This window comes from Anoplopoma fimbria, chromosome 2 (assembly GCF_027596085.1).
Source record: "Anoplopoma fimbria isolate UVic2021 breed Golden Eagle Sablefish chromosome 2, Afim_UVic_2022, whole genome shotgun sequence".
In the NCBI taxonomy this organism is placed as follows: Eukaryota; Metazoa; Chordata; class Actinopteri; order Perciformes; family Anoplopomatidae; genus Anoplopoma; species Anoplopoma fimbria.
Genome location: NC_072450.1, coordinates 22,502,565 through 22,514,934, shown reverse-complemented (window position 1 = coordinate 22,514,934; position 12,370 = coordinate 22,502,565).

Here is a 12,370-nt window from a genome sequence, read left to right as displayed (position 1 = left end):
GAAATTGTGACAACCCTATGGTTCAAAGCAGCATGGCCCTCATGAATATAATTATGGAAGGGTCGAACTAAATATGTTCATTATAAGTGCAGGCATTTCAGCATTACACTACATGAGCAACCAGTCCGGCCAGATATTTGTCAAAAGAAAAGGCTTAGTCACTGTAATGGTCAGATCTGTCAATAACGCTGCGCAGTTTGAATGAAATGGATCACTGGTTGATAGCTAGTGGCTGTAAATTTGAAAGTATAGAATCTATGTAGTTTTTAATGGCTTATAAAAGGGGATACACTCACTTCAAGGTGCAATCTTCTCACGTAAATCTAAGAAGTGGAGTGGAAATAAACTTGAGATGCTTGTCCTCATGATGGATGGGGATTCTGTCATGGAAAGGGCATACTTCACGGTTGTTCCACTGACTGCTGTTTTGAGAAGCATATCTATTGTCAAAGAGCAAAAGTGTCTCGTCCGTCAAGAAACCCGAGAATGGATCTGGAACGCGTTATCGGGGCTATGGTCTGAGTGCACACAAAAAAAGATCAAGTTCTGTGCTTCATAACAGCTGAGGAAGGACAGGCTTGCTTGCATATCCTGGCTCAAATCTGAGGGAAGCTGTTTGCACTGTCTGTCTGCGTTAAGATCAAGTGCATGCTTGGAGGAAGTATAGGCAATGGGATAAAGAAGTCGCAACCTTGCCCTTTGCGGTTTGTGGACTGATCATGACAAAGGCTTCTCCAGTAACTTAAAACCGAAGGACATATTGGGAGACACTTGGGAGATATGAACCTTGAAATCACAGTGCCCTGGGGACTCAAAGAAAATAAAAAAAGCCTGTAAAAATCAGTTTTACTCACTCTTTCACACTCTCTCTGACACACACCCATACAGCATTATTTGAAAGGCCCGGAGCATTTCTTCTGCTGCAGCTAAGTTAGTGTAAGGATGAATGTTTAGAAAGATCAAGGACTCACCAAGTGGAACATAAGGAGATAAATCTATATTTTACCTAAACATCGTCCTCATAGCCACAGCACTTTAATGCATTAGAGTTTTTTAAGGAATATGATTTATATTTCTTTCTGAAGAAAGCTGTTAGAACAGAAAATGACTCAACGCCGAAGCGAGTTTAAAGATGTGATTTTGCAACAGCAGCAAACTGTGAGACATTTAAAAAAGCTGTTATCTCATGGTACCATTAAAACAAGCAGCTGCATGCACACACATAGATAAATACAAATTAACGTGTGTCTTAACATTGGGTCATCTATTCACGTGGCTAAACCATCTATTTGAGCAGTCACGCTCATCTACACTGGGAATGGCATTACCAACGCTGCCTCCAGAGATCACACCAATGTATCTGTCTGCACAAACAGACACACACTCTGAACCAACTGTGTCATTTATGAAGTGAAATGCATTTAGACACAACTAAAACATGCCAGAGGATAAGTAGAGTGTATTTTTAATCAACCAAATGATGTGACATTCATATTGGTAACTGAAAAAACTTTAATGGCAACACAATATGTTAATGTTGTACGTGCAGTATATATGTGAAACATCTTCTGTCAATGTTTTAATTATTTGATTATCTTATGGTTAAGGCAACTCAAAATATTTGGTCAAATATTGCAGACAGCAATCATGACTTTGAGTATAATAGAAATGTTTTTGCTGTGCAACAATGTCCTTCTACTTGCTGCATCCACAGAAATGTTACGGGGGGACATAAATTGCTTTTGCACACAGTAAATGAGGGGACATTATATCTTCACCAGAAATTATAGGAGAAATCAAAGACCAACCACATATAGCTATTGGCAAATGCAGCCAACAAATAAATATATTCTAAGCAATCTTGCACCTTCAAAATTGTGTGGTTCCCTTGAAATAATACTGAGGACAATGGCCCTTAACTGAAAGTAATTGCCGACCCCTGACAGACGCCATCACTTCCTTCTGGCATTTTCATTAAGAGAATTCCATTCAGTGGTGATTCTACACCTGCATGTCAACAGAGCTGCTTTGACGCACCTGATTTGTCATACTAATGGAAATAACGTCCGATGAAGGTCAGTAATGTCACACGGTGATGAACACCAAGAGGGAGCAGGGCGGAGACTACGGGAGACTGTCAGGTGACCACATTAAACAGAGACCAGGGTTTGGAGAATGGACTCGGCACATGGCAGGATAATGAGGGGAAGAGGGAAAACAGCGTGAATGATGCATGGAGGGTGCTGAGAATATGAAAAACAGATCCACTGGAAGGACCGAGGGGAAAGGGCGGGGTTTTGGGGGGTGGCTTTTGGGACCGAAACGTCAGCATGGTCATTAAATTGTGATGCTGTGAAAGAGCAAAGTGCGAGATCTTCTTTTCTCAAGAGCCAAAATTATGAAGTTCAAATTATAAGATTCCCTTCTGACTTTTTTTTAAATTAAATTTAATTATTAAGATGACTTTCAATGTTACGTTAGGCTTGGTGGTGCTTCTTATTAAGCCATAAATCAGTAATACTATTAAAAAACTACATAACAGTTTTTCCAGGTGGCATGTAAAATCTTTAATGTTCAGTCCTCAGTTAGAATCTTATGATAAACTATCTCAAGAAATGGTACTGGTGGGATAATCACTGGTGTGTGTGTGTGTCTGTGTGAGAGTGGGTGTGCGTGAATGCAGTTTATCCAAAAGTTAAGCTCGTATCCATCATTCGCTTAAACAAAGCATATGGATTTTGGATTCTCCAGGCAAACCGCTGAGATATATTTGCCAAAAAGCCAAATGTCTGGCAATGTAGATGAATGGCACATTTTAGGCCACGTTCATGGAGATGGACTGACAGAAGGGGACAGTAGCCGTTGGTCAGGGCCCTGGCTAGGATTCATAATGACCCCAGGCCAGATTACCGGCCATCTGTACAGTGCTATAGATATCTGCACACTGTTCCAGTGGCGGAGGGAGGAAACAACGGGGATGGAAGAATGGATGAGTGACCTTTGGGTGAATGAGTAAAGGGACGGGGCTCATAGGACAGACAGAGCGGGTGAGACGGACAGAGGCGAAGAGGGAGAGGTGACTGACAGTGATAGATGGAGACCCTCACAATCTGGAGGAAACGGAAGGAGCATGACTTACACCCAGCCCTGTCCTACAGTATATCACTTATGCCTGCTTGGCACAGCCCAAGGCTTGGAGGAAGAGGAAAGGTGAAGGAGTCTGTCAGTTCCATCTTCTCGCAGGTGCTTGGAGACAAGCCATTTGTCAGAGTTTGTCATTGGCTCTGAGGTTATCTTGCCTCTCTGATAGAAGATGATAGGAGGAACATCAGAGTTGTGCGTGTGTGTGACAGGGAGGTGTGTGGAAGTAGGGGGAGGGAGGGTTTCATTTGGTCTCTATATATAAAACATCCATCACCCATCAGACGTGTAGGTGTCACCTAACCAGGCAAATCTAATGATGTGATCCTGTGGAGGTGAGGAGGAGGAAATCGATCTCAGAAAGTTGTGTGTTGAGTTTTTACGCTTTAAGCTTATTCAGAAACAACATGATTATTTTGAATAAATAAAAACAGCCTTCTGTACAGCCCCACAAGATAAAATGTTAAAGATTATCTGCAAGCAGGCTAGGCAAAAATTAAACACTATAAGTTGTCAAACCGCATTTATCTTGTATAAATATTACATATAAACAAGTATATATGATTTAAAAGGTAAAAAAATAGAGTTTAATTTTTGTTTTAATTTGGGTGTGGTACTGGTGTATTACAGGGGTATAGACCTGTTTCTTTGCAGTCTACAGTTCAGCTTGTAAAGTCCTTCCTGCTTTGCTTCAGTGAATCAAGACCAGGAGCTTCACAGTGGCCAGAGGCAAGTGTTAGTGTAAAAAAGTGACCTGTCGCTCTAAACCACTGATATGGTTCTATGTAGATGTCAGTCCTAACAGAGGACCCCTCTGACCGTTCTGTCTGTAGGAGGGTGATGTCCCCTGGAATGGTTGGCAACACCCAATCTGTCCGAACACATTTCAGGGTTATGCTTCAACTTCTCTGACATAGCATGGCAACGAGAGGCATCCCACACATCTCTTCAACATTTACTGTAAACGTACGAACACGACCGCATGTACAAGAACATGACTGGCGCTACTGTCAGACCTGCTGTTACTTAATTATTCATTCCAATAACAGTGACCAGTCTTTTGCTCATCAGCATGGGAGTAAGTGGTGTCCAAGTGCTGCAATCCTTATGTGTCATGCATGTCTGTCTCATCTCTCTCCGAGGCGACATTTGCCACAAGGAGCTTTAGTCCTCCTACTTTCTGCTCATTACACAAATACAAAGGGGACTTTTGGCATCATTAATTCACTTGAAAAACAAGCGCGCCTTGTGATATTAACATTCAAATATTCTATTGGACATATGGATAACAGACTCCTGCAGACACTGGCAAAATTATTACAGAAATATAATGCACTGGTTCATCTGTCTCTAAAATGGCAGATTGCCCGAGAACAGGTTGGCCTCTCTTCTCCAAAATTAAATTATAAAAAACCATGACCTTGAATTAGCTGGGGCTGGCTCTCTGGCGCAGCCGACTAGAAGTCTAAAATTACTGCTGGGGGGTCAGCGAGGGCCCTGTCGAGGGAATGGAGAACCACAGGCTGTGTTTTGCCGTGCTAGTGAGGTGGAGGAGAAACAGTCAGTGACAGATGAGTGAAAGATAGAGTGTGACTGTAGTAGAGAATCTGTCCTCACCAGATCTCGGCTGCTTTTTTATCTGTATTTTCCACTGTCCAGGCTGGCCATGAAAAGGCAAGGACAAGCCAAGGTCACACTGAGCCAGCATTACAAACATTAAAACCTGAAAGCTAAAATCCCAGCAGTCGTTTATTTCTTCTATGTAAATAGCCAGCAGTCCTCATGTCCCATTACTGTTAACTGAGTGAAATATCACATATTTGTGGTGATTTTATCACAGGGTAGATTGAACTATAAAGTGGTGACATAAAAAAGTTAAAATAGATTAAGACAAATTTGAAAGTGTAGAATTATTCTTAACGTGAAACTTGATTGTGCCGTAAACATGAGCACTAATACAGAGTAACATCCAACCTAATTTCAGGAGCATATCTTAATTTTTAATTAGATTTAAAATATAATAAAGAACGTCAGCCTATTTGTCACAGTCACACCTGTTCACTATTCCTGCACTATTTCTCTCAGCTCACAGCCCAGCCCCCGCTCTCTCACCACACTCTCCCTCACTCACCTAATCAGCCTCATGCAGTGCACCTGTCTGCCACACCCACCTCGTCAGCACAATCACTCTCACCTGATCACTCTGCTGCACTACTCACCTCAGTATAAATACCCCAGTCTCACACACACTCACTGCCAGATCGTTCTCCGCATTATGCCAGACCTTCCAGCTTTATTCCCCGGACTGACTTCCCGTTGCCGACCCCGCTTGTTTGGACTTCTCCGCCTTGCCTCTGCCCCGGTAACTGACTCAGCCTTCCGTCCCAGACCACAGTATTCCTGCCTTGCCTCTGCCCCGGTTAACCGACTCAGCCTTCTGTCCCCGACCACGAGATTTGCCTTTGCTCCTTTTGGTTTTTGTCTGCCTGCTCCGCTGACGGATCAGCGCTCTCTAGAGTGGAATACTCCCCGTGAGTTATCTCCTGCCTGTCTACCTGCTGTTTGTTCCACTTTGAATAAAGCTCCTGAACATTACTCTGTCTCCTGGTCGTACTGCACTTGGGTCCACACACCACCCGTTACACTATTAGCATAATTCAAAAGAATAACTTCACCTACACTCACGGTCAAATTCACAAAGAATGGATGGCCGTCACTGATGGCAGCTTGAATTTCGAATATATTTCAACCGCTATCTGACCCGTCTCAAGGTCCGATTTAACAAAATATATTTTGCTAATGATATGACAGCGCAAACATGTCCATTAAGTTTTGCAGCTAGGTGCAATTTGCCCTTTTTATGATCTCTATTTGTACGGCAAAAGCCGTGCAATGTTTTTGTGAATTTGCCTCAGTGTTTTTAATTCATGCTCTACTCCACTCTTTACAGAGCACAGTGTTGCGATGCACTCCATGTTCTCTCTTGTTTAATAGATTGTACCCTTAAGGAGACGAGTTGAGATTTGTTGACATGGCTCTGGCAAAAATTCAAAATAGCCCACGGAAATTAACTCTAATATCTTGACAAATGCCTGAGCATAGATGTCCGTGGCCTCTGAACCCAACATGCCAAAGTTCATGGTAACTTCAGGCGGCAAAGAGATAATTTAGATGTTTTCTTCATCTGCAAAATGGACCATTATGTTTTTGTCAGTATCTGTAGGTCATGTCTGTCAGCAGAGTGTGGTTTTATTCAAATATGTAATACATCTTGAGACTCTGGGAGATCTGGAACTTTTAAATCAAATACAATTGCTAGAGAAATGTAGGCTGCTCATTATTTTTCCCATTTGTTGACCTCAGTTATTATGCTATTGGTCACTGCCTGACTGACACTTGTATCTATCACTTGTTAACCCATATGCCGAATACTAAAATTTATATGTATCACTCAGCTTACTAAGCAGAAGGAGGATCGATGAGCACAAACATGGCGGCATAAAAAACAGCCACTTTTTTTAAGGTGTTGACAAGGACGAGGCAGGCAACAGCACTTGACCTTGTGATGCTTTCCAGGCTGTCGCATGGTCTGCTCCAACATTCACTCCACAGCCTCCTTTCTGCCTGTCCTCTCTGAACATGCCTCACTGAAAGATGGCAAGCTTAACCTATCATTGAGTCCATAACCTTTGGCCTGGGTGACCGTGTAGAGCAGCTGAGGTATGGTTGAATTTCAGCACATAAATGAATAGAGGGTAGGAGGGCATTTGGCTGTAAATGGTGTCTGTCTGGAAGTTCACAGGGCAAATGAGCATGACCAGCCCTTTGCCTGCCATCTAATTAATTAACAATGACGGGGGGAAAAAAACAAGCACACACCAAAAAACACTGGCACACGTTCCAGCAATTTGTAAAGGGTGGAGAAGCACAAAAGTTAGAGAATTCAAATGAAGTCAAAGACTCCTCTTAGAAAGCCTATGGATATAAACAACTGTTCACCGTTGCTGAAGCTGTCATCTAAATTTTAAATGTTTCTCATCCAGTTTCTCTCGAAGGAGCAATAATTCATATCTAAGAAGAGGTGATATTGGAGTGTCACAATGGCTTCAATAAAATCGCATCGCCCTGAAGCTATCGGCAGTCTATCTCCATTACAGTCAAGCACTCTCATGAACCCTGCCTCTGTTGATATCACCTTTCATGAAAGAGCCTTTCCTCATTGTCTCTTTTCATTTTTGTTTATTCATTGTTAATAGAGGCCCAAGCACTCCAGTGGTCACAGATATTCTCACAGGTAAACAAAAGAACAAACAAAGGCCTTTACATTTGAACAGAGTCCAAAATAATATGCACAATATGCATTATCTGTAATTTCTGAATATGTGAGCAAAAATTAACAAGGCTTTAGAAATAGGAGGATGTTAAGAGAGGCTAGTGATTATTGCTGATTACTGGACGGGCTCACTCATCAAATAAACATTGTTGACCATAAGGAACAGGAGGATATTATGACGGTATTGATATAATGTCAAGTGTAAGCCCCTTAAGCTATTGTATCTGCTTGAATGAAGCTGCATTTTTCAGGCCTGTACAGATAAAGTATTGACAGGTATCCTACTCCGAGTTGGGAAATTGAGTTTGACTCAAAGTGGTTTAGATCGTTCCATAACCGCCCTACACACAGGCATAAACATGGATATATGCAGACACTATTAGCATATAGCTATACTAGTGCAGTGCCTGTTTGGAGCTTATGGCCGTTTGGAACTCATGCTTGTTCGAGGCTGGCCAACTACTTGGGCTAAGTCCGGCTGGCTGCATTGTCCAAAACCACTCATTGCTCATTGACTCCAGGGAATTGAAGAAAAGCCAAAGACAGACAGACAGAGTTGCAAAGATACAGATAAACAAAAACAGTTGGGGTTTTTTTCCGATAAACCTGAATATCCAGAATTTTCATTTTAGGCAGAGAGGCTTTACTCTCACAAACACTGCATTAAAGTGGCAGAAAGAGGTGTCTTTAGTATTGCCGTGAAACTTACTAGGACACTTCTTCTGCCTGCTTGGTTGAAACCAAAAAGTATTAATTGCTCATGACTCAAGATCTGTGATTAAACCTACCAGCTAATTTTGTTGATTTGTTGGTCAATTTGACTGTAATTTAAATCACTCAAGCAAGAGAACCCTTTATTTTAATTGTAGGCCGCTGGTGCAAATAATTAATCGACGCTGTTGATATATTTCATGATGCCCAGAGCGGAGATGATCAATCTCTCTATACCGTAGATGTCAGTGAAAAGCTGGAGGTACTCTCCTTGTCTATCTTAATTGTCTCTGCAGTGTTTGGTTTAGCCTTCCACCAGATGTCATTTAACTTTAGTCTCCCAATGGACAGCTGGTCTCCTAGAACGAAACGTAAAATTCCGACCCCAAATGCGCAATCCTCTCCCACTCTTATTGAGCATCATTTACCCCTTTGTGGTTAACTGTGGGGGCTGGCATGATGTAAACATTAATGTGTGCATGATTTCATGTTGGCCCTGGTTTACATTAGGAGTCATGTGCTGATAATGTACACAGTTAGTAGATTAGAGGGAAACCTGTGCTCCACAGCATCTGCCTTCTGCATACACAGCTCTGCGATGGTGACCAGCCAATGTGACTCATGCTTTGATTATGTCCGTCATCTTCACTGCTTCTTGTTTGTAACACCATACTTGACATGTTGTAACAGTCATTGCACTTTGGTTAATGGTTGACCCTGCTCCCCACCACCACCAGAGTCAGTTTCCTGTCCGTGGTCTCGGAGGATCTGTTTTATGTTACTGCTTTATGTTACGGGCAGCCTCACGGAGGTTTGTAAATGGCCGTGTGCTTCTTCAGTGGATTCATGGTTCATGTCACTTCGGGTTTTAATTGTCTTTTGATTGAATTTTGCATGCACTCCACACAGTGCCTCAACCAAGACAGGCGTATAATAAGTCACATGAATTGACAGGTGTCTGATCAATTGGACAGTTCTGACAGGGTGAGCTGTCATCCTGCCACATCTTCATACTTTGTGGCGTTAGGAAAGATTAAAAAGTGTATCATGATGACTCGCATTAATAGAGCATTCTGTGCCAATAAAAGGGATTGTGTAGAAAAAAGTAATGGCGCATACACCATTTGCCCCGCTCTTTTGGTGGACAGCTTTTGATAATGCAATCTACTTCCTGGACGAGCACAGTGAAGCGCTTGACAGAATTGGACAGAACTGCCAAAACGAAACAGGGAAAGCCTTGTTGTGTCGTATCCCTGCCTTAATGACCCAACAGCATTTTTACTATTGTGACAAAAATTCAAAGCTTGATTTGGTATGTAGAAATTAAATATACACTTTACCTCCTTTTATCATATTGAGGCTTTGAAATTCTAATCACAGAGCAGTTTATAGCTGAACCTGATTATTGTCAAACTTTCAAACTCACTCTAACTAATGGATCAAATGAAAAGGGTATTTCAGATATATAATAATCAAACTCCATCATATTGTGTCACTGTAGGTTTACATCGGAGGTCTGACTCAAGCTCAGAGTGGTGACACTCACTGAACAAGCTTATACCTAATGCTGTAGCTGAGAAAAATGCAATTTAGCTGACCAACTGTGGTGTGACAAACACGGCCCTCAGAATGATCACTTAGTTTGTATCTCACAGGTAAGACCTAATGGCCTGAGTTTTGTATAATTTGGTGCACTGCAGGAATTGTTATGTTCAGTCACAAGCCTGATGCGCTCAAACTGCTGCAGACTGCAGACCAAATTGGATTAGTCAAAGATCCGTCTTACAACTTAATCAGATATACTTTCAGGCCGCTAATTAAGAAGAATAATTACATATGCCTGTCCCCTGTGGGGCACAGTACTCCTAAGTGTGTGTTTTAGCGGGACTATTATTAATTATGGTGGCTAAGGATTGAAATGATTATGGCTTTCTGCATTGTCACGTCAAGTGTGGCATGACTGAGGAAATAATTGTTTTGATCTGCTCCGCTGCGTTCGAAATCTCAAGTCATCCTGAAGAACAATTCAGAAACGTCATGCTATAATTGTTTTCTATAAGTTTTCCCTCAAAAGTGTCTCTCTTAAATTGAGCGGAAAAGTTTCCTTCCCAGTCCCATCCGCTCATTATTTTAACTCCCTAATCCTCGCCTATATTATACAACTGTGACAAGGGCTGATCCACACTGAATCCCTGAGGAGGTTGAGTGAACCTCTGCTGGATTGTGGGATCTGGAAGATAGCACTTGGTCAATATCAGGTACCTTAACAGTATTTAGGCAAGAAAAGAGGTGCAGAAGCCTTTGTGAACATTGGGATTGTGCTCTTTTCAAGTGAAATACATTTACTTCTTGATTGATTGAGTGAATTGAAAGTAGAAGTAAGTCACAAAAGGATTTACTAAGAAACCATAATTTATTAATTATTGTGCAGTGGGCTCATTTTAAGAATAGAAGAAAAAAATAATTCTTCAAATATCTGGTTAAATTCATAGTGTGGGATCACTCAAGCCACGATGCCTACTCAAAACGGCCTCTGTGGTAGTAATACAGTAGGTGTCTGCAGGGCCACATTCTGCCATGATGACTCACAAGGTTAGAACTATACCATCCACTGATCCGCTGATCAGGCACCTTTGTCAATCAACTCATCAAAGGTGACTGATGAAAGATGATCAATCATCGGTGACAGCATTTGGCCTGCTGGTATTGTTTAGGGAGTTACTATGTCTGTATGTATGATATTGTCAACATGATAGCTTCTCACCCGAGCAAGACACACACACACACACACACACACACACACACACACACACACACACACACACACACACACACACACACACACACACACACACACACACACACACACACACACACACACACACACACACACACACTTTAGGCCACTGGCTTGATTTTGCGTCGCGGCTGGTCTGATCCCATTGCAAGATGGTCTCTGGTTAAAACTATTTCTCGTATTTACTGGATGAAAGGTACATAAATCTAGCACAAATGAAAATTACTTTTCAAACTGCAAAGAAACAATAAGAGAAGTTTTCCGTCCTTAGAGATTCTGCTATAATGATTTTTTTTTTTTCTGTACGCCTCTAGCAGCAAAGTGGTCTTTTGTGACACCTACAACTTAACTTTTCCAAACTTCTGTCTGTAAGTGGAAGATGCAATAAGTCTAGCAACATGTTGTGGCATGAGGAGACAGTCATTCCTGGATGGCAACACTAAAGAGATGTATAGGTTGCAGTAAGGTCACATGTAAATGATTTGTGTGAAGAATTAGATTTGTAATGGAACAAGACACAACACAGACATCCTTTTCTCATCACGCGTAATTGCTTCGGGCATATACTCTGTAATACGCTTATAAGATTAAGACTCGCAGAATGAATGTGTCATCTGCAATTCAGAAAGAGATGGACATTTTCTTCATTAAGCATGACGATATAAGTCACAAAAGTTGAGTAATTATGCAAAGCATTCTCAAATGCACAAATTTATATTGCTGAATTTTGTACTCTTTATCTATTTTAACATATTCAAGGTTTTCTTTTAAGTCTGTGGCTCCCTGCCTGTAGGCAGTACAACGGCATGAAGGGGTATAACAAAGGTATGAGAAAGAAAACTGATAACTATCAGTGCTTCACAGATGACACATAGGTATGGGCACTGTAGATACAAGCACCTCCTTCCTGCTCCATATACACCTCTGTTAGAGCATAGAGCGATCAATAGAGTCACGCAGATAAGAGCTCTCCTCATCTGATAAGGCTCTTGAAAAATCAGGGCTTTTTACCTAAAGGCTAATCACGGATTAGAGCCACTCATGATGAAATGTTAGATACCTTGGAGATAATATGGAGTTGCCATACCATTCTTTGCTTGCACTTTTTCAGATGTGTATGCATCAGGAAAAGCTGTAATTAAGGAATAAAAGAGATGTAGACATGATGAAAATTTGACGTTGTTGGCAATGTAGAAATAATATAATATCAATAATTTATCCTGAATCAGTGCAGGTGTATTCAATGCTGTTTTTATTTTTTACCCAAAAACTAGCTATCACTAAAAAGGTATGATATTACTATCATCATCAGGGAAATATTATCAACTGACAGCTGAAGATTCATGTCCAGGATGGCACAACTGCCACTTTATTAGCAAAAGTATCCA